The following is a 20,436-nucleotide window of genomic DNA, read 5'->3' on the forward strand; positions in this document are numbered from 1 at the left end:
AAATACATTTTATTTAGGGAAAGGAGGATCCTCTCTAGATAAAATTATGAAACGAGTAGTGGTGTAAGTGTCGTGTGAGGGTGAGTACGCCAAAGCAAAAGGGGTGCTGGAGACGTCCTCACGGGCGTGGGAGGGGGGCTCTGCCTCTGGTGTCCGTCTTTCAGGGAGAAGCAGTAACCCAGGAAGGTTCTTTGACCGCCCAGGTCACTCAGCTCAGCGGCACAGCTGGACATCTGAACCAGGACGGTGTTTTGGACACAAAATGGTCCCCTGGCCCTCATCTCGCCCCCTCTGCTTCCAGGCAGCACCATGGGGTCTGGGAGGTGCACACACCAGGTTGACTGTCCTCAGGTGCACCGCTCAGGGCCACCGGCCCACGGTGTTCCTCTCAAGTCAGTCAGTCTGTGACTCAGTTTACCGCTTCATCCACCCTGCAGCCTTTCACACACCTGACCCTTGAGCTTTTCTCTGTCCAGACACCTCGCAGGACCCCCTTACAAGCTCCCTCCAGCAGACACCTGGCCGAGTGGTGACCCCGCAGCAACAGGACAGAGCAGAGGGGGCAGCCCCGCCAGCTCCGAGCATCTCGAGGGCACAGTATCCTGGAGGCACCCACCACCCGACATCTCCTGGGCCTTCCCTCCACCTCCATCACCGCCCTAAGGGAACATCTAACCAGAGAAAGCCACCTCCACGTTACTGGCCTTTGAGCCAGTAATACAAAGTCCCCTGGCGCCTGGTAACATTTCATTTTACACCAAAGGCTTTTAAAAATGTTAAACAGCAAGACACACGACTTTTAAAAAGCCGAACAGCATAGCACTCTGTACCATTACGTGAGGGTCCCTCGGACTTCAGAAGCGACCACTGTCCACACTTTTCTGCACCTTTCCAAAATCCACCATACACACACATGTGCGTCTGTGAGTGGATCTGCTCCTGGCTTTCCCACCGAAATACCTCTGGGAGCTTTCCACTCAGCCCCGCCTGCTGCACAGGGGCCTGGGTTGATTTCACAGTCCTGCACCCTAGCAGGGGCACCCGGCGGCCTGGGTGCACAGTGCCGCAGCGGGCATCTGTGTACCCCACCTTGTCTGAATGTGTCAAGCTGCTCTGGGACACGACGCCCGCCCCCCGAGGGCCCCTCTGGGTGAAGTAACAGCAGGGGACGCAGTCCTGGCAGCAGAACTGTTAGGTCAGAGGGATGTGCGTCCCATAATACCCGCTGTCTTCTGACGTCTCTCCCCCTCGGGGTGGCCTCTAGAAGCTGGCAAAGAGAATGAACAGATTCTCCCCTGGAGCTTCTGGAAGGAACCAGCCCTGCTGACACCTTGATGTGAGTTTCCACCGAGATTGATTTTGGACTGCTGGCCTCTGGACATTACTATTCAGATATTATCCAACACAATTAAGATTATAAATGGGTGTTGTTCTAAACCACTGTGTTTGTGTTCATCTGTCATAGCAGCCACAGGAAACTGGTACCCTTGTGTGTTCCCTCGCGGGCTACCCATGACATCCCCGTGGGGAACTTTACAAACACACCCAGGCCTCACCCCAGACCAGTCATATCGGAATCCCCTGGTAGCGCTGGCAACTGGATTTTTCTAAGGGACGCTGCCCGGACCTCCTGCTCCTGGAGCCCCAGCACGGGCCACGGGCACACGTCTCCTTCCCAACGGTGGCAGACCAAGGCAGGCCGGGGCGGGGGCTGTGCTGGGGTGATGGGGAACAGACAGGGACCTGGCTGGACTTGGGGGCGCAGGCAGCAACTGGGAGGGATCAGTGGCCTTCCAGGGGCTGGCTCCCTCCTGCAGCCACCAGAAACGACGGGCAGGCTGCCCATTTCCGGGCCAGAGGGCGCTTGAGGAGGGTGCCGTAAAGGGTGGCTGGCCCACCCTTAGCCCTAAAGCCAGAGTCGGGGATAGAGCTGTGCGAGAGAACCCTTCAAAGCCTGGCTGGGAGCCCGCCACCTCCAAGAAGCCCTCCCTGACCACCTCTTCAGGACTGAGGACTTAAAGCAAAGAGTTCAGGATTCCTGCAGACCTCAGCTTGAATCCTTGCTCTGTCACTAACTGTGTGACATATTCCCAGGTCAAGGCACTCGTGGGGACACACCAGGTAAAAGACACAGTTCCTTCTGAGACTCACTGACACTCCCTTCCCAGTGGTGTGGGGCAAATGTTTAACAACCAGCTTTCTGAAAAGACGAAAACAGAAAAAGAACAACTCTGACTCACAGCACCTGCCGATTTCCGTGGTGTAAACAGCCCCACCACAGCTGACCTGGGGAGAGGTGTGCAGGGACGGGAGGCGGCATGAGGAAACACAACTGCAGTGAGCATCTAAAAGTGCCAGGTGCCCGGCTGGGGCTCCTGCAGTGAGTCCGCACCACAGCCCTTCAGAGTGGGAATCACCAGCCCCATTTTACTGATGCAAAGACTGAGTCTCAGAGAGGGAAAGCACTGAGCCCGTGGCACACAGCTAGAAGGTTCATACCTGGGTCTGTCTGCCCCCAAAGGGGGAAGAAAGGCTTACGACAGCACCCCCACCCCACCCAGGAAGACGGGAACCTGTCTGACTGATGCTCCACGGTCTCAGGACCTCAGATGTCATTAATAAGGCATTTTTCCAAAGTGAGCCTGGACAGTCAAAAGCAGGGTCAGAGCATCTCATCGGCCATCTGTGGGGCGGAGAAGGACCCAGCCTGGCACCCACAGGGAGAGTGCGGCCAATTACCGTGGGCTATACGGAAAGCACCTGGGGCTACACGTTTAATCAGAACTGCAACAGCCGCTGAGCACTGCACTTGTGTTCACTTACTTCATCTTCCCAAGAGCCCTAGGAAGAGAGCACCCACGTCCCCACCTTACAGACAGTGGAGCTGAGGCTCAGTGACACATGAAGTCACCCAGCTCACCGATGATGCCACAGGCCCACAGCCCTGATTTTTCCAGGCCCTCGAGCCTGTGTCTTCCCAGCAGGCTACAGACTTTTATAAATAGTTAAGGGCACACAATTCAACATCCTGCCCGGTGCTCAGGTACAGAGGGACATACCCTGTACCCAGCAGATCGAGACAGAACACTTCCAGCCCTGAGGGCTCTGTGTTCTTTCCAGACTGACAGGTCTCACCGCCGTCCTGATGGGCTGCTTGTCTGTCCTGGGATCCGATGGAACAGATTCTTGACTCCACCCCCTAAAGGCCCCTCATTCTGGGATCTGGGATCTTCAGGATTCCAGGGTGGGGTTTTATGATCCGGTACCACGGGGCCCAGAGTGGAGGGCAGATTTAGGCTGAACCACGGCAAGTGGCAAAATCACAGACTGTGCGTGGAGAAAAGGGAACCCTCCTACACAGCTGGGGGGGATGTAAATTGGTGCAGCCACTATGCAGAACAATGGGGAGGCGCCTCAAAAAACTAAACATACAGTTGCCGTATGATCCGGCAATCCCACTCCTGGGCATATATCCAGACAAAACTATAATTCAAAAAGATACACGCACCCCTATGTTCACAGCAGCACTGTTCACAATAGCCAAGACATGGAAACAACCTAAATGTCCATCCACAGATGAACACATAAAGAAGATATAGTACATATATACAATGGAATATTACTCAGCCATAAAAAAGAATGAAAGAATGCCATTTGCGGAAACACGGACGGAACTAGAGGTTATGATACTAAGTGAAGTCAGTCAGAAAAAGACAAATACTGTATGATGTTGGTTACATGTGGAATCTAAAATATGACACAAATGGGGCTTCCCTGGTGGCGCAGTGGTTGGGAGTCCACCTGCCGAAGCAGGGGACGCGGGTTTGTGCCCCGGTCCGGGAAGGTCCCACATGCCGCGGAGCGGCTGGGCCCGTGAGCCATGGCCACTGAGCCTGCGCGTCCGGAGCCTGTGCTCCACAACGGGAGAGGCCGCAACAGTGAGAGGCCCGCGTACCGCAAAAAAAAAAAAAATGACACAAATGAACTTATCCACGAAACAGAAACAGACTCACAAACAGAGAGAACAGACTTGTGGTTGCCAAGGGTGAGGGGGAGAGGCAAGGGAAGGATTGCAAGTTTGGCGTTAGCAGATGCAACCTATTATATACGGAATAGATGAACAACAAGGTCCTACTGTATAGCACGGGGAACTATATTCAATATCCCGTGATAAACCGTAATGGAAAAAAATATTAAAAAATAATTTATATATATACATACACATGTATAACTGAATCACTTTGCTGTACAGCAGAAATTAATAAAACACTGTAAATCAACTACACTTCGATAAAAAAAATTTTAAGACACCCAAACAACTTAAGAAAAAAAAAAAATCACAGACCGTGGGTGACGCCCCAACTGTGTTCACAGGGGAACGGAGTTACCCAGAAGCAGCCCCCCACCCCCGGGCTGTGCCCCTCCCCGCCTCCCAGCCCCAGCTCCCCTCCTGCACGGTGGCCATGGCCTCCCTGGAGGGCTGGGGCTGGGGCTCAAGGGCAAGGTGTCTGACCCTGAAGGAGACCGAGCCCCAGCTCCAGGGAGAGGCTCAAAGGAGGGGGAGGGCCAGCTAGGGGTGCGTCCACATCCCTTCTTATGGTTCTTCCAGAACCCCCTTCTCCCCACGCCTGCCGACCCCCCTGTGCAAACTGCCCAGGGGAGTGGCAGGGGGCATTTCTGACTGCTTTGCTCACACCCTGCACCTCACTCCGCACAGTTCTGCCCCCGTGTAGGCACCTCAGCCACCTGGCCCCCTTCCTCCATGTGAGTCAGGCGGCCTGTTACAAGCCACTCTGGTCAGGACACCTTCCTTGCTGCCTGTCTACGGCTCTGCTGGGCGGGTCTCGCCAGCCAGCATGTAGTAGGTCTTCATGAGGTGTCAGCTGGATGAACTGACTAAATGAAACTAGGAAATGAAAAGAAGGGGTGCGGCCAGGGTCTGGGGAGAGGAAAGGGTGCATGTTGCACGTGCCTCTGTTCTGAACAGGCCCGGGGTCCTGGGCCACCAGGGAGAGCCCGGCAGCCCAGTCTGGAGCCCACCCCTGCGGGGGCTCTGACCAAATCCTGCCTGGGTGGGGAGAGGGGGGGCAAGGGGGAGCAGGGAGAGGGGCCAAGACAAGCAGAGGGCCATCCAGAGCCCCTTTCCAGGACACACGGAGGTGAGGGCTCCTCTCACGCACGGCCAGGATTCCACCAGCAGATCCAGGATCCGAGGCTGACGAAACCCCGGCGCCCAAGGATGCCGCCTGCCGCCCGGGGCCCGAGCCTCCCACACCATGCCCTCCATGGCTGAGGCCTGATGGCCTTCGAGGGCAGAGGGATGTCTCCAGAACACCACCCCCCCCCCCCATGACTGCCTTCGTGGGAGGCAATGGTTCTGGAAGAAAAACAAACAGGCGCTGGGGGAGGGAGGAAGCAGGCAGCAGATGCTGGTGGGAGAGACGCGGTGTCTGGGGGAGGTCAGGGCAGGCTGGCGGGTGGCTGGGCTGGAGGGTGGCCCCCCGGGTGCCCTATGGCGCCAGGCCAGGGTCGGGCCCTCAGGCTCTTCTGACTGGGCCTGGCAGGGAACTCGGGCAGAGAAAGTGTCCCTGGCAGGATGCCACCACCCGGGGGTCCTCCTGTGCCCACGGCCAATGCTCCCCCGCTTTGGGTCTGACAGCACCATTGGCTGGGTGGCCCAAGCCAGGACCCCGGGCGCTACTGTCCCCTCTTCCCCACTGCCCCATCTGCGGCCAAGCCCTTGGCTTTGCTCCCCGCCTCCACCCTTTCTTCACTCCCTCAAGCAGTAATTAGGGGGCTCCTAGGATGTCCCGGGTCCACCCAGGGCACTGGGATTGGAGCAGCAAACAGACCCATCCTGCCCCAAGGGGCTTCACTCGCCCACCTTCGAAGGCAAACCCCCAAGCGTGCACCCAACGCTGTCAACTGCGAGTCTGAACTCCCCCCTCGGGACGCCTGCCTTGCCCTGACTGTGGACCTGCTGGAGCTCACCCCCTCCTCCAAGCCTCTGTCCACGCCAGCCACTCTGCCCGTGGCCCCTGTCCACTAGCCCTTCGGGAAGTCTCCCTCACCCCCTCCACAAGAGACTAGCCTCAAACTGAAGACCCCTGGGGCGAGGGGGAGGTGACAAACGCGCTCAGGGTGGACATGGTTCACAGGAGGCCTTGCAGGAGGAGAAGGGTGCGGGGCCTGAGGAAGGGGTAGCAGAGGCAGCTGGGCAGAGGTCCCGGGGGGCCTGGTGGGAGCCGGGGTGTCCCCTCAGAGTTCCTGGGGCGCTCCACCCAAAGCGGAGAAGGAACTGCTGGCCAGGGATCCAGGCCACTCTCCTGCTCATGAACCTTCAAGGGCTCCCCACGGCCTGGCCACAAAGTCCAAGAGATGCTGGGTGTTGGCACCCAAGAGCAGACGTTCCTAGCCTTCACACTGGCCCCCACGTACCCAGCCACCTCTACTCCAGACTCAGGCACTCACACCTGCTGTTCCCTCTCCAAAACACACCCTTCTCTCTTTTCTACATCTGACTGTGTTTTCACAGCCCCCCTCTTCCTCTCAGGGAAGCCCTCGGTTCCATCCCGTCCCTCCCTGTTCTCAGGCCCTGAGCTATTTGCGTTACCCACTGCGTCACACTCCTTGAACTAGGAACGCGGAGCAGCCCATGTTACAGCCAAGGGTGAGGCACAGAGAAGTTAAGTCACACGCCCAGGTCACACAGCTCGGAAGTGATGAGGCTGGGCTGGGAGCCAGGCTGGGCTCCTGGGTGCATTACGCAGCTTGGACTGTCCCCAGCCTTGGCCTTGGGGCGCTCGCTTCGCCGTTCATTCGTTACTGTGCCCCCAGCCGGGCCCTAGGCCCTGGAGCTTCCAGCCCAGCCGGCCAGAGGTGAAGACCCAGCCAGGACGATGCCACAGGGGGTGTGATAATGAACCGCCGTGGGCTCCATCAGACTCAGACCTGAACGATGGGAGGTTAACGCCGAAATCACCATCTGCCCTACAACCGCGGCACCACAGGGGAGGCGCGCGGCCCTGGCCTCGGTTTCCCCCTCTCTGCAATGGGGGCCAAGCAGCTGGTCCCTAGGTCTCCCGCCCCAGGGGAGAAAGCCACATCCCACGGCCCTTTCCATCCCGCGGCCCAACGGGGGGCCTGCCCGGGAGCCACACCGGCAGCCGGAGGAGGGAGGAGCCAGGAAATCCGGGCAGGGCGGCGCCCACCCCCAGCCCCGGGCCAGGCGCCGGAGGGGACGCCGGCTGCCCCCAGAAACACGCTGCAGATGCGCGAGGCACTGCCAGCATTCCTGGAAGGTAACGCCAGGCCAGGCGGGGGGCGGGGGTACAGCCCCAGCCCGCTGCCAGATGTGCATCGCGAACAGCTGCCCCCGGCTAATAAGGTCAGCTCCTGGCTCCGGCGAGCCGCGCACTCACCCGCCGCCTCCGCCAGCCTGGCACCCGCGCCGCCGCGCTTCCCGGGGCGGGAGGTGCGCCACCTCCCCGCGGAGGGGCCAGAGCCAACCCCAGCCCTGCTGCGGTGGACGGGGGGAGCCCACCCCCGGCCCCCGCCCCCGTGGATGGGGAGGGGCCAGAACACCTCCCCACCCCCTAGCGGTCGGGCGCGGGGAGAGGTAAGAAGCCGCCCCTCTGGGAGGCAGAACTCCCTTGGGGGGCAGGGGGCTGGAGTGGGGCAGAAACACCCAGCCCCCCCTCCCACCAAAGCCAACACTTCCCTGCTGCTGAAGGAGGGCTGGGGGGTTCGGGCGGGCTCTGATTTTCTATTTTACGGGCTGTTTCCCTTCTGTGACCGAAAGGGGAGACCCGGTGGTGAGCCTGGGGCCGTGGCTTGAGGGGGAAGTACTCGCATTCCACGTGCCCCCAGGTTGGGGATCCCCACCGCGGCCTGGGCAGGTTGCCTGGGAAGGGCAGCTGCGGGGACCCTGGGGTTCCTAGGATTCCCTGCCCCCTCCCCCAGCCTCACCCCCCCAGCCTACCCCCTCCACCTCGCCCCACCCCAGGAACACCCTGTCCTCCATCCAGAGAAGTGAGGTCACCTCCCTGCGGGTCGAGGGGCGGGTAGGGGAGCCAGTTTCGGGATCGGGGCCCAGATTCCGCTCCTCCCTTCCCCCCAGGTCCCCCACAGGGCTGAGGGCAGCCCCCCTCCTGCCCCGTCCCAACCCTCCCACCAGATAAAGGCGCCGGCAGCCGCCTTTGTTTCTCTGGTGTAAACCGAGCCAGATGCGGTCTAATCCCCCAGCTGGGCTGGATCTGCTGGCGGCTGTGGCTCCAGCGCCTCCCAACCCCTCCGGCCCCTCCCGTCCCCGCTGTGTCCGCTGCCTGGCGTTCCCAGGGTTGCTGGGGGCTGGGGGAGGGGGCGGAGGGGAGCAGGGGCCTGGCAGCCTCAACCTCACCTATGTCCCGCCCGAAGGCCAAGGGCAGACAGAGTAAGATCACGGGCTTTGGGATCAAGCCCTCCTGGGCCCAGCCACCTTAGGTGAGTCATGTGACTTCTCTGAGCCTTGGTTTTCTTGTCTGTAAACTGGGAATGATGAGGTCACAGGTTGTCGGAGGCTGTAAGCTCAGATGCTATTATTAGGATCTAGAGTGATACTCACCTCCCTGACCACCCACTGTGCACCACGTGACCCCACCTAACCACACATCCCATGTCCAGGGCATGGAACAGCAGTGACAGTCATTTAGGTGCCCATGGGCCTCCTCAGGCATGACGCATTCCCTCCTCCCAAGGACCTGAGAACCCGAGGAGGCTGGTGCTCGTATTAACCCCACGGCACAGACGAAGAAGCTGAGGCCCAGAAAGCTCCCAAAGCTACTAAGAGGCAGGATTGTTATTAAAAACGAGCAAGTGGCCCAGAGAGGTAAAGTGACTTGCCTAGGGTCACACAGCAAGTGAGCGGCAGAGAGAATGGCTGCCCTAGGGGCAAATATAGGATGGGGCAGGGGAGGGCACCTTCCCAGCCTTTGCTTCTCTTGTAGCACTAGGTGGGTTCTTCAAAGTGTAGTCTGAAGCCCTCAGGAATCAGACCCCTGCAATACTTTTTAAAAATGCAGATTCTGGGGCCTTGGTCTGGTCCTACCGGTGGGGGCCGCCCTGGACTCTGCATTTATTACAAATGTGGTGGGGGATTTGAGGCGCTGCAGTCCGTGCTGCCGCCCAGGTGGTCCATGCCATGTATGAGGAGCAAGGCAGGAAGGGCCTGGGGCAGGTCAAGCCGAAAGCAGCTCTGAAGGGGGCTCTCTGTCCCCTCTGGGACCGGCCTGCCGGCCCTGGGCCACCGGGCTGGGAACACAGCCTCACCTGGGCTGGTTCAGCCCAGAGGCAGGCGGGCTGCCAAGCACAGAACGGGCCAGGAGCGTCTGATGGACACGGCGCCTCCTTCCAAAGGCCATTAATCATCCAGAGAAACTCCCTGTCAGTCTGTCTGTTCCCAATGCCTCCACCCATGCACAGCACGCACACATGCACCACTCGTGCCAACACACGTACCACGCATGCAGGAACCCCCCCATGTTCACAAGCCACTCATGTAAGAACACACACTAGGCACACAGGCTCTGCATGGGCACACACCACACCCACACTGCACACTCATGCCACATGCACGCACATGGGAACACACACAGACATGTACGCGCACGAGTCTGTCAGAGCGATTCCCACCCGATGAAAGGAGACAAACGCGGCCCCTGGAGCTGTTCTAAACACCCCAAAAGGAGAAGCAGCCCCCTGCAGCCCCCCCTGGAGGGCCCCAGCCGGGTTCCGGCTCCCCATTCCTTTGCTTGGGGCGGCAATTCTGTCAACCTGGTACCTCCCCGGTGCTTCTCATCCCCATCCGAAGCTCTGGCTGGTCGGCAGACTGATTAATAAAAAATGAGGGAATGAATTAATGATTGGCTGATAAATGTGGTTTGGCAGACGCCTCGTCTTTGCAAGCAGAGAGGGAGGTAACTACCCGGGTTCTTGGAGCGAGAAGGCTGGTACCCAACTTCCCCATGCATTTCACTGATGAGCACAGGCCAGGGGCGGGGGCGGGGTGCCCGGCCACAGACAGCAGCCCCCGAGAGGCCCCTGAGCGCAGGTGCCCTGCCCACCGCCCCCTATGACCCATGGCCGCACACCCAGAAGCCCAGCCACGGGTGTCCTGCTCGTGTGCGTCACACGCTGGAACCTGGTGCCATTCATTCATTCAGATCAGAAAGGACACAAACACAGGGTTGAGATCTGAAGATGCAACCCGGGTGGAGAGAAGCTTTCTTCAGCTGGAGTAGTCAGGGAGGCCTCCTGGAGGAGGTGACATTTGAGCATTCAATGAAAAGAAGCTGGTACTCTGGGCAGGAGGGCAGGCACCATGCTGTATCTGAGGGCGGGGGGCTGCTGTTTCGACAGGACCCCCCCACCACCACTCCTAGAGCCTAAGAAGGAGCACAGAGTGAGGGTGCGGGGAGGGGGCTGCCTTCTCTCTGCCTGACACCTCACACAGAAACTCAGCCGGACCTCGTTAGGGCCCGCGTGGCAGCAGAGCCGGCCTGAGGGTCTGTCTGTCCTGCTCCGAAGCCCAAATCCTCTAAGCAGGACAAGGCACTGGGGAGCAGTCCTGCCCCTCTTTGCTCCAGACACTCAGAGCCCATTGACACCCTGAGCCCCCATCCGCCCGCCCCTCTGAGGGGATCTGACAGGGTAGTCTGAGCTCCCGCCCGGGGGGAGCAGACTGGTGCTAAAGTGGGCAGAACACTCCCATTCAGAGTGCGCCCCCCGGGAAGCACCTCGTGGCTTCTTTGGGATTCACGTGTTCTTCTGGGTTTAGCAGGCAGCTCCCAAGAAAGAAGCCATAAAAATGCTTGGCTTCATGTGGCCTCGTGGCAACAAACGTACCTGTGAAGAGATGTACCAAAAGCCGACAACTTGGTTCTCATCTGCCTGCCAAAAAGGTCACCACTGTTCATCTCCCCAACTATGTGGAAGCAAGTCTGGCTGGGCCCAGGCCCCAGTATCCTGGCACTCCCTAAACCAAGGGCACAGGGGCCGCCAGGCACTGGCACTGGCAGCTGGCAGAGAAGAGCCACAGAGTGACCCCCCCCCAGCTGGCAGCACCGGGGGTCCCAGAGGCCAGTGCCAGGATGACTCTCCATTTGCTTCTGCAAGTTTTTCTAAATCTTCCAAGTTTTCTAAGATGACCAGGCATCGTTTTGTGCTGGGGAAAGAGTAAGTGTTATTAAAGACACTCACAGGAGAAGGAGCAGAAATGACCTTGATACAGAAGTGAAACTCTGAAGGTTTCAGTGGGCTTTGGGGCCTAAGCACTTCGCTGCCGGAGAGCAAGAGCCAGTGGAGCCATCATACTGCTCACGCCGGCAGCTCTGCCCAGGGAGCCCCTAGGGACGGGAGGAGGAGGGGCTACAGCCAGCCAGCCACGCCCCATTCCAACCACGCATCCAGCTATTGGTCCATCTATCCATCCATCTAAGCACCCATCTGTCTAACCATCAGCACACTCACCCATGCATCCATTCACCTGTCCATCTTTCCATCCATCCATCCATCATCCATCCATCCGTCCATCTATCCCCACCATCCCATGCTTCCATCCCTCCGTCGATCCACTCATTCATCTGTCCATCTATCGATCCATCCATCCATCCATCCATCCATCCTTCACCTTTCCATCATTCTGTCCTTCCGCTCACTCATCTGGAGTAAGCAACTTTTTTCATTTTATCTAACCAGCATCCGTCCCTCCCCAGCCTAGTGGGCCTGTCCACCAACACACTCCTTTTCCCTTTCAGGGGCGAGCCAATCAGAATCTTCCCTGGGACACTTGCTAGGAACTGCTCTCCCCATCCCTCTTGGGAGTCACTAGATACCAGCCTAGAACTGTTCTTAGCTGTCTCTGACATGTGAGGAGAAGCTGCCCAAGAATGAATTCCACACAGGAGAAGGCGGAGCTGAGGATGGAGACGGGGGGATGAGCCTGGGTCCAAGAGTGCCTGGGGCCAGCTTCACCCTCACCACTTACGTGGGGCAACAAACGCCCTTTTGGAATTGGGTTTGTGGCATTTGCAAACAGAAAGGGGCGTGGGTAACACAAGCCCTTCCAATACAGTACAAGGTGATTTAGAACCTTCTAGATGCTCATTCCTGAGTCAGACAAGGATGCCCAAAAGACAAATAAGCCCTGTTCCGGCCTGCCAGAGGCTGACCCCCAGTTGGAGTTACAGCTCTAAAACACGAACAAGGAGGAAAGCCACCCAGCCCGGCTGCTCAAGGCCAGCATGGGGTCAAAGGCCAGACAAGGCCCCTATCACTAAGCCTCAGTTTCCTTATCTGTAAAATGGAGACAGCATCCCCTACGGTGCGTGCGGGGCTGCTTGAAGATCAGGCTGACTGGGCTGCTCCCCCACCAGCCAATCCTACCCCCTTTTTTTTTTTTTTTTTTTTTTGCGGTACGTGGGCCTCTCACTGTCGTGGCCTCTCCCGCTGCGGAGCACAGGCCCTGGACGCACAGGCCCAGCGGCCACGGCCCACGGGCCCAGCCGCTCCGCGGCACGTGGGATCCTCCCGGACCGGGGCACGAACCCGCGCCCCCTGCATCGGCAGGCGGACTCCCAACCACTGCGCCACCAGGGAAGCCCCTCCCCCTTCTTTTTTTCATGGCACAGCCTGCTCCGCGTAAAGTCTGAGAAGGTCAGACACTCATGTTCCCAGTAGCCCTGCAATTACAGACGGGCACGCGGCCAAGCCTGGAAAAGTGGACCTAAGTTTGCTAAAATCTGGGAAACACCCGTGCCCCAAAGAGAAAAGGGCAAGGGAGCCCCCTACCCTTTCCCATCCTGCTTTTGGATGCTATCCTGGGGGGACGTAGTGCTTGGAGCTGTGGCAGCCAGCATGCAACCACGAGGCAAGGGCCAAAAGAATTATACTCAGGTTTACTTTGATTTAAGGAAAAGGTCATCTCTTGTACACCTGGGGCTGTGGGCTGAGGTCTGCCCTCTCACTATTGGTTGTAGGAGGTGGTCTCGTGAAGAAGTTAAAAGCATGGATTCTGGAGCCAGCACTATCTACTACCTGCTGGCTGTGTGACCTTTGGCAAGTTACTTAACCTCTCTGTGCCTCCGTCTCCTCCGTAAAACATGAATGATATTTGTGAGTGTTAAGTGACTTAGGATACATGAAAACATTTTGCACAGTGCTTGGCACGTAGAAAGTGCCCCCGATAAACATTAGCTCTAATTAGCCATCGCTGTCAAGAGAATGTGGGGATGCAGGGCGGAGGGGCCGGGCCAGTGGGAAAGCCAGGCGGGCACAGAGGCCCAGGCCCGCAGGAGCTGAACAGGAGCCACGAGCCTGCTCCCAGCCTTGGCACCGCGGAGGCCGCGCTGACTCGCTCTGTGTTCACCCTGCCAAGGCCAGAGCAGCGGGCTCCAGCCTGCCGATACCTGCAGGGAGAGATGCCCCGCGACGCAGCCGCCCGCCTCCCTCCGCTCCTGCCGGCCCGGAGCCAGCCTGGCAGCCCCGCGAGGTGGGCGCCCTGCCGGCCTGGGGGGACCTCAGCCCGGGCCTGGAGATGCCCCCCCACCCCCACTCTGCGGGCTGCAGTCCTGACTCCCAGCCGTGTGACCTCCCTTCGTGGAGAAGGTGGCATGCCCTCCACCCCTCCCGCCGGAGCCGACCGTGGAAGCGATTCTACTTGGCAGCCACGCTGCAGGGAGTCGAAAACAGTTGTTTGGCTTGTCGGATGCCCAGGCCCTGCACAGCTCGACACAGGCTGCCGGGCTGGGGGCCGTATAACTCCTCTGGGCGTGTTCTCTCTCTGGGGAGGGCGGGAGACCCCAGGCCCCTTTGCAACGGGGTAAACTGAGACATCTCTCTGCACACCTCCTCATCGGACACAGCGGAGCTGCCCTCCGGCCTTCTGCGTCTACCCACGACTCATATACGGTCCTCACGGGGCCTGGGGAGCTGCCAGGATCGATGCGAGGCTCCTACACATGCAGGGACTAGGCGGCTTACACACACCACCACCTGGCATCTCCATGACGACCCCGGAGACAGGCACAACCTTCACGCACATTCTGTAGGTGAGGACCCGAGGCTGTCAGAGAGCACGAGCACCTTGCCTGGGTCACAGCAGTTCACGACAGCGGAGGGATTCAGCCCCAGGCCTGGCTGACCTTAAAGCCTGGGCACTAACTGCACTGACTCAGCATTCCCAGAAGCTTCCGGCCCCAGGGCTTTGGCCTCCCCCGGCCATCCTGCGCGTTGCTGCCCAAGAACAGTGCTTACAAGCCTCCCCCGCTCAACAACCTTCAGTGGCTCCCCAGCGCCCACAGGAACGAACCCCAAATCCTGGTACAGCCCTCTCCACCTCTGACTTCCTGACATCACCCCGGCGATCTGTTCACCCCTCCCCACAAGCCAAGTGGCAGGGGTGCTTGAGAGCCTGGACTAGGCACCACCTCCTCCAGCGGGCCAGGCTCGCACCCACCACAGGGCCTTTGTGTGCGCTGTTCCCTCTGCCTGGAAGCTACGCTCTCCCCACTGCCCCTCTGCTTAAGGGCCCCCTCCTGGGAGAGGCCATCCCCCCCGCCCCCCTCCTGCAGTATTTTCTCCACTGTGCACTTCTCACTACACAGCAGGGAATTCTCATGGCACTGGTTTAGGTGTAACGTCTGAGGCCTCCGATTAGACTGTGAGCCTGTGAGGGCAGGACCTTGCCTGCCTTGTTTCCTGCTGTATCCCCTGCGCCAGGCTGGGTGAATGAGTGAGTGAGTGAGTGAGTGAGCGAGTGAGTGAGTCCCCTTCTCCTGGGGCCCACCGCAGAGCTAGCATACATCTGGAGTCCCAGCTGGCCTGAGAGGACCCCCCTCCCATGTTCTCTGCCTATGCTTATCCTCCCCAACTCCCAAGGTTTCCCTCAAGGGACCCACCCACCCCTCACTCTGGCCCCAACCTCCAAGTCCTTCTCCATGAGTCCCCCAGGCGCTCCTCAACGGTGCAGATGTCCCCACACTTGCCTGTGCAGCTCCCGCCACCTGAATCACCCTTTCTCCCTCCCCTACCCGGCCAACTCCTGCACAGCCCTCAAGAGCCCTTCAGGTATTCCCTCCCTTGCAAGGCAGAGCTGATCACGCCCCCTTTTGACACCCTCTGTCCAACAGGCACACCCACTGCGAGGTCCTCATGTCTTTGCCCTCACTCATCACGATGCTGCATACAGCAGGTGCTCACGACACCGTTACAGGATAACTCACTGTCTCCTCTCAGGTCCTCCACAACGTACAGGCCTCCTGACTGGGCAGGAACTCTCTGATGGCAGGGGCTGTTTTGTTCATTGCTACATCCTCAGTGCAAAATCCAGTGCCTGGACTTCCCTGGTGGCACAGTGGTTAAGAATCAGCCTGCCAATGCAGGGGACACGGGTTCAATCCCTGGTCCGGGAAGGTCCCAAATGCCGCGGAGCAACTAAGCCCGTGTGCCACAACTACTGAGCCCGCGAGCCACAATGACTGAGCCCATGTGCCACAACTACTGAAGCCCACGCGCCTAGAGCCCGTGCTCCCCAACAAGAGAATCCACCGCAATGAGGAGCCTGTGCACCACAACGAAGAGCAGCCCCCACTCGCCACAACTAGAGAAAGTCCGCGTGCAGCAACGAAAACCCAATGCAGCCAAAAATAAATAAATAAGTTTATTTGAAAACAAAAATCCAGTGCCTGTTGGATGGATGGACAGACCGATGGACAGATGAATTGGGCAGATGGATGGACAGACGGATGGATGAAAGGAAGGAAAAATGGATGGATGGATGGATGGATAGATGGATGGATGCCCAGAGGGAAAAAACGGTGAATGGAGAGATGGACGAAGAGAATGAAGGAATCAACTAAAACAGAGATGTGAATGGACGGAAGAAGGAAGGAAAGGCAGATGGGTGGATGGAAGGATGGGTGATGTGTTGATAATGGAAAGAAAAATGGGTGGATGGGTGGGTGAATGGTTGGGTGGATGGGTGGGTGAATGGTTGGATGGATGCATGGATGGATGGATGGAAGGAAGGAAGGAAGGATGGATGGATGCATGGATGGATGGGTGGATGGGTGGGTGGATGGATGGATGGATGGATGGATGGATGGATGGGTGGATGGGCGGGCAGGCAACTGGATGGGGAGGATACCACTGCTTACGTTACTTATTAGGTTACTTCATGGGTAACCTCAGTTTTCTGACCAGATGAAGAACCCCCCCTAGTCTTCCCCACCCTCACCAACAAGTGCTACCACTGCTCTGAGTGAGCAGAGGGGAGGGGTGGTATCTCCTTGGTCCTCCAGCTACACACACACACAGCGGGGGCGTCACGAGAGCCCCTCAGACCGTGTGGTGAGGCTGAGAGCATGTGTCATCTCCCAGCAGGGGACACTCATTGGGCCCTTACTCCCTGCCCGGCCCCATGCCAAGCCCTTCTGTGGAGACTCTACCTGGGCTGGCAGCAGGCTGCTCCCTCACTTCATCAAGGGGGAAACTGAGGCCCAGAGAGGTTAGATTATTACCCACGGTCACACAGCTCTAGGCAGCTGAGGCAGGATTCGAACCCAGAGCCCGCACTCTCAGCCACTCTGCCGCCCGCAGGCCCCACCCGTGGCCGCCATGTTCCACCTCCCCCTCTCAATTCTACTTAGTTTTTTTACTTCATAATCTTCCTTCAGTCAACTCACTGTTTAAGCTTAAATAAATTTAAAACGTACATGAGTACCCTAAAAGGAAAATCAGTATTAAACAACATAAATAGAAAGTAACCCTAAAAATACATACTGTGAAAACGAAGCAATGCTATTCAGTTTTAGCCAAATACTACTCCCAGTGAAGGCTCGGGACCCAAGGCCTATTCCCTCCCTATTAAAAATGGAGATCAGCAAGTGTAGTGGTTTAAAAATATGTCCACAGATGCTTTGACATGCCTCCCTTGAAGAGGTAGAGCCCTTGAGTTTGGGCCAGACTTAGTGATTCACTTCCAATGAACAGAACGTGGCAGAAGTGACAGTGTGTGGCTTCTGAGACCAGGTCATTTGAGGCACAGAACTTCCTTCCTGGTTCTCTCGTGGGTCACTGGCTCTGGGTGAAGCCAGCTGCTCTAGGGAGAGACCCACATGGTAAGGAACTGAGGCCTCCAGCCAACAGCCATGTGAGACGTCGGTCAAACCTTCAGGAAAGACCGCAGCCCCGGCAACATCCTGATTACAGCCTCATCAGAGACCTGGAGCCAGAAACACCCGCCTGAGCCACTCCCCACAGAAACGGTGAGAAAACAAGTAACTGTTGTTCCAAGCTGCAACGTTATGGTGTATTTTGTTACACAGCAGTAGATGACTTATACAGCAAGTGTTCGGGAGGCATTACAGACAGCCTGAGACTCGCCATGAAGTAGTCAGAATGATCAAAGGGCAACTGAAAGGGGAAGAAGTGGACCTTGACGGGACTCAGTGTATTCTCTGATGCCACGTCCATGCCTGCCCACTGCAGCCTGCTCCCCACTCAGCAGCCAGACGGAGGGGCGTTACGTGAATCAGGTCACATTTCCCTGGGGAACTGCCCCCATGGATCCCCTTCCCACTTGAAACTCCCAAGGCTACATGTCCTCCAGTCCCACTGGCCTCTCGGACCTCCCCCTGGGATCTCCTTCCTCCCTATTCATCCACTCCAACCATGCCGGCCTCCTGCTTTACCTACAAAACCTCAAGCTCATTTCCCATCAGGGCCTCTGCACGGAGCGCTTTTCTGTTCCCTCTGCCAGCACCACTCCTCACCTGGCCTGCCCCCTGCACCTCCACAGCATCTGTTAGTCAATCCCCCACACAGCCCCTGCTCGCCGACTCCCTCCAGCCCTCACCATCTCCACGATGATAGCTGGTTGCGTATTTGTTCCCTTTCTTCTTCTCAGTCAGGCTCCCGCAGCAGAAGGTCCACTGGATGGGGGAGGGATGGGGGAGGGATGGGGGAGCAGAGGCAGGTCTGTCTTGTTCAGAGCTGTCTTCCTTACTCAGAACAGTGCCCCACACGTAGTGGGTACTCAGTAGACCTTCATGGAATGATGGAGCCCACCAAGGGCTGGGCATCCAGGAAACCAGAGAGTCAGAATAGAAATGCACTAAGCTAAACTGGACCTGGACCAGACCCGCGCACAATTTTCTGCCACGATTTTCTGCTCCTTTGTTCTCTCCACTGCGTCCCTACACGGGAACCCTCTGAGTGTGCCCCGTGGGGCCTGGGCCGTGTCTCTGCCTCAGAACGTCTTGAAAATGGTACTGGAAATGGGTATGGAGTTTCTGCTCAGGGTGATGAGAAAGTTCTGGAACTAGACGGTGGTGATGGTTACACAACAGTGTGAACATACTTGACGCCAGTAGACTGGACGCTTTAAAATGGTTACAGTGGTACATTTTACGTGGTGTTTATTTTTTACACAATAAAGAAGTGTAAAAAAAAAAAATGGTGCTGGCCCCATTTGGCCGTCATCAAGTTTAGCAGTTTGAAGATTTTATAATCTATAACACTGCTAGGTCTAAAGGCATTTTTCTGTGTTTTCCTGAGACAGACACATGGGTGTGATCACTTTGATGCCTGCCTGCCCAGTAAACCAACTTCTCCTTCGTGCAACTCATCAGAAAACGAACAGAAACATCAATCTGCTAAAACCACCTGGAAAATGAAATTCTGAGACACTTCACAAACATGCTATGGGGCTATACAGTATATAATTTTTTAATTTTTGTTTTCCTCTTTCTTACACAAAAATTAAACTAGACAGAGGAGAAGAAAAATCAAGGTATGAATGAAGCCCTGTGGTGGATCCAGACCTCTGTGTGGGGAGGGCCAGCGCAGGAGGGGGACCAATGAGACAGAAAATAAACAAACGAGAGCTTCCCCATCTCCCAGGGAGACTTTTCGACGGGAACCACCTCCACGCGCCCCGTCCATGCAGCGAGCCAGGATGCGTTTTTTAATTGGGCCACGTTTTCAGCTCCCCGGGCTGCTCCAGGAGGAGCTAAAATCATTACAATTTTCAAACTGATCTGACAGAGATGCTGGTGCGTGGCTAAGCGGGGCAGTAGGAATCGGCTGTTTGGAAAGTAGATGTAAACCTCTTGGAAGAGTTTTTTCAAGGCTTAAAGCTGCTGGTGGGCTCGTTTCCACCGTCCACGATGCCCCAGAGAACTAATGCACTTGCGCCGGGATGTGAAAATATCCCCCGTGGAGGTCACGGACCTGCGACCACTTCACCAACTCGCTGGCGGGCGAGGGACGCAGGAGTCCTGCTCCGGCCCCGAGCCGGGGCTGGGCTCCACACGCTGCCAGTTCTCCACAAGTCTGTCCCCAAGGTCTCCCTGCGCCCGGTTCGGGGCAGAGGCTGAGGGAGGAAGAGGCTGGGGCCTCCACCGGAGAGCACGTGAGGTCGTTCCACTGAGGACCCCAGAGGAGGCGGAGGGGCACTGGGGGCCCGGCCAGGTACCCTGTCAGCACGGACGCGGCCGAGAGGAGGGGAGATGTGAAACCAACATCCTGGCCTCTCCTCCAGGTCCCCCCGGCGGACCCTCGGCTGCAATGTGGCCAGCTTGGTGTAGGCCTCTCCTGTCCTCCCTGAGGCGGGCCAGCGAGTCAGGGGTGACCCTGGGGGACAGGGACCGGGAAGGACAGCTGAGTCAGCACCCACCAGATCGACTGCAGCCACCAGAGGCAGAAAAACATCCCAGAACCGCCCAGGGCCTGCCATGAGGCCTGGCCCCCCGCCCAGGCCAGGGGCCGCGTGCCATCGTTGCTCCCCACCCCCGCCGCGGTGCCGGGGTGCCGGGGGGGCCGCGCTCCACCCGCCCGGAGAGCGCTCCTTGGGGACCCGGGGTTATTTACAGGGCTGGCCGCTATTTCAAACCTTGGTTTGTTTAGGAAGCAGGGCAGTGGGTGCTGGGCCCCTTAGGGGATGAGGCCGGGCAGCCCTGGCTGGGGGGTCTGGAGCTGGAGAGCCTGCTGGCCGTGTGAACAGGCCCAATTAGTCCCTTGGGGGAGCGGGGGATGTAACTTGGCCTGTTCGCCTGCCGTTTGGGGGGGGGCACATGGCGGGGGGAGCATGAACCCCGCTGGCGGCCCCCAGCTGGCCTCCCCAGCCACACAGCGGGCTCCTCAGAGGTGCCCAGGCCACCCACCGCCCAGCGGGGACAGCTGCGGGCCGCCCGGCCTCCATGCCCCGGGCGGGGGCTGAGCCGCTTGACCTCGGAGGGCTGGTCCCCTCCAGGATTCTACGGTCGGGGCCTGGTGTTCCCAGCCGCAGTGTCTCGCACAGGGGGCAGCCCGGGGGACGCCGAGTGGCCACAAAGGTTGGCTGTTCTCCCATGTGCCTGGAGCGGGGGGGAGGGAGCCGCCGGAGGAAGCCAGGGAGCCGGG

At 58.3% G+C, this 20,436-nt stretch overlaps 1 protein-coding gene across 5 annotated transcripts in view; it reads right to left on the reverse strand.

The window, feature by feature from the left end:
• Nucleotides 1-20,436, reverse strand: part of GSE1 (Gse1 coiled-coil protein) — a 473,992-nt gene that overhangs the window by 353,191 nt on the left and 100,365 nt on the right. The window contains exon 1 of one of the 5 annotated variants that reach the window (XM_079907160.1): nt 7,422-7,890. The exons of the other annotated variants lie outside the window; for them this stretch is intronic. The gene's annotated coding sequence lies outside the window, so the exon portion shown is untranslated. Of the gene's footprint in view, nt 1-7,421; nt 7,891-20,436 lie in introns of those variants that run through there. 5 annotated transcript variants of the gene reach the window in all.

The sequence above is a fragment of the Stenella coeruleoalba genome (assembly GCF_951394435.1).
Source record: "Stenella coeruleoalba genome assembly, chromosome: 20".
Taxonomy (NCBI): Eukaryota; Metazoa; Chordata; class Mammalia; order Artiodactyla; family Delphinidae; genus Stenella; species Stenella coeruleoalba.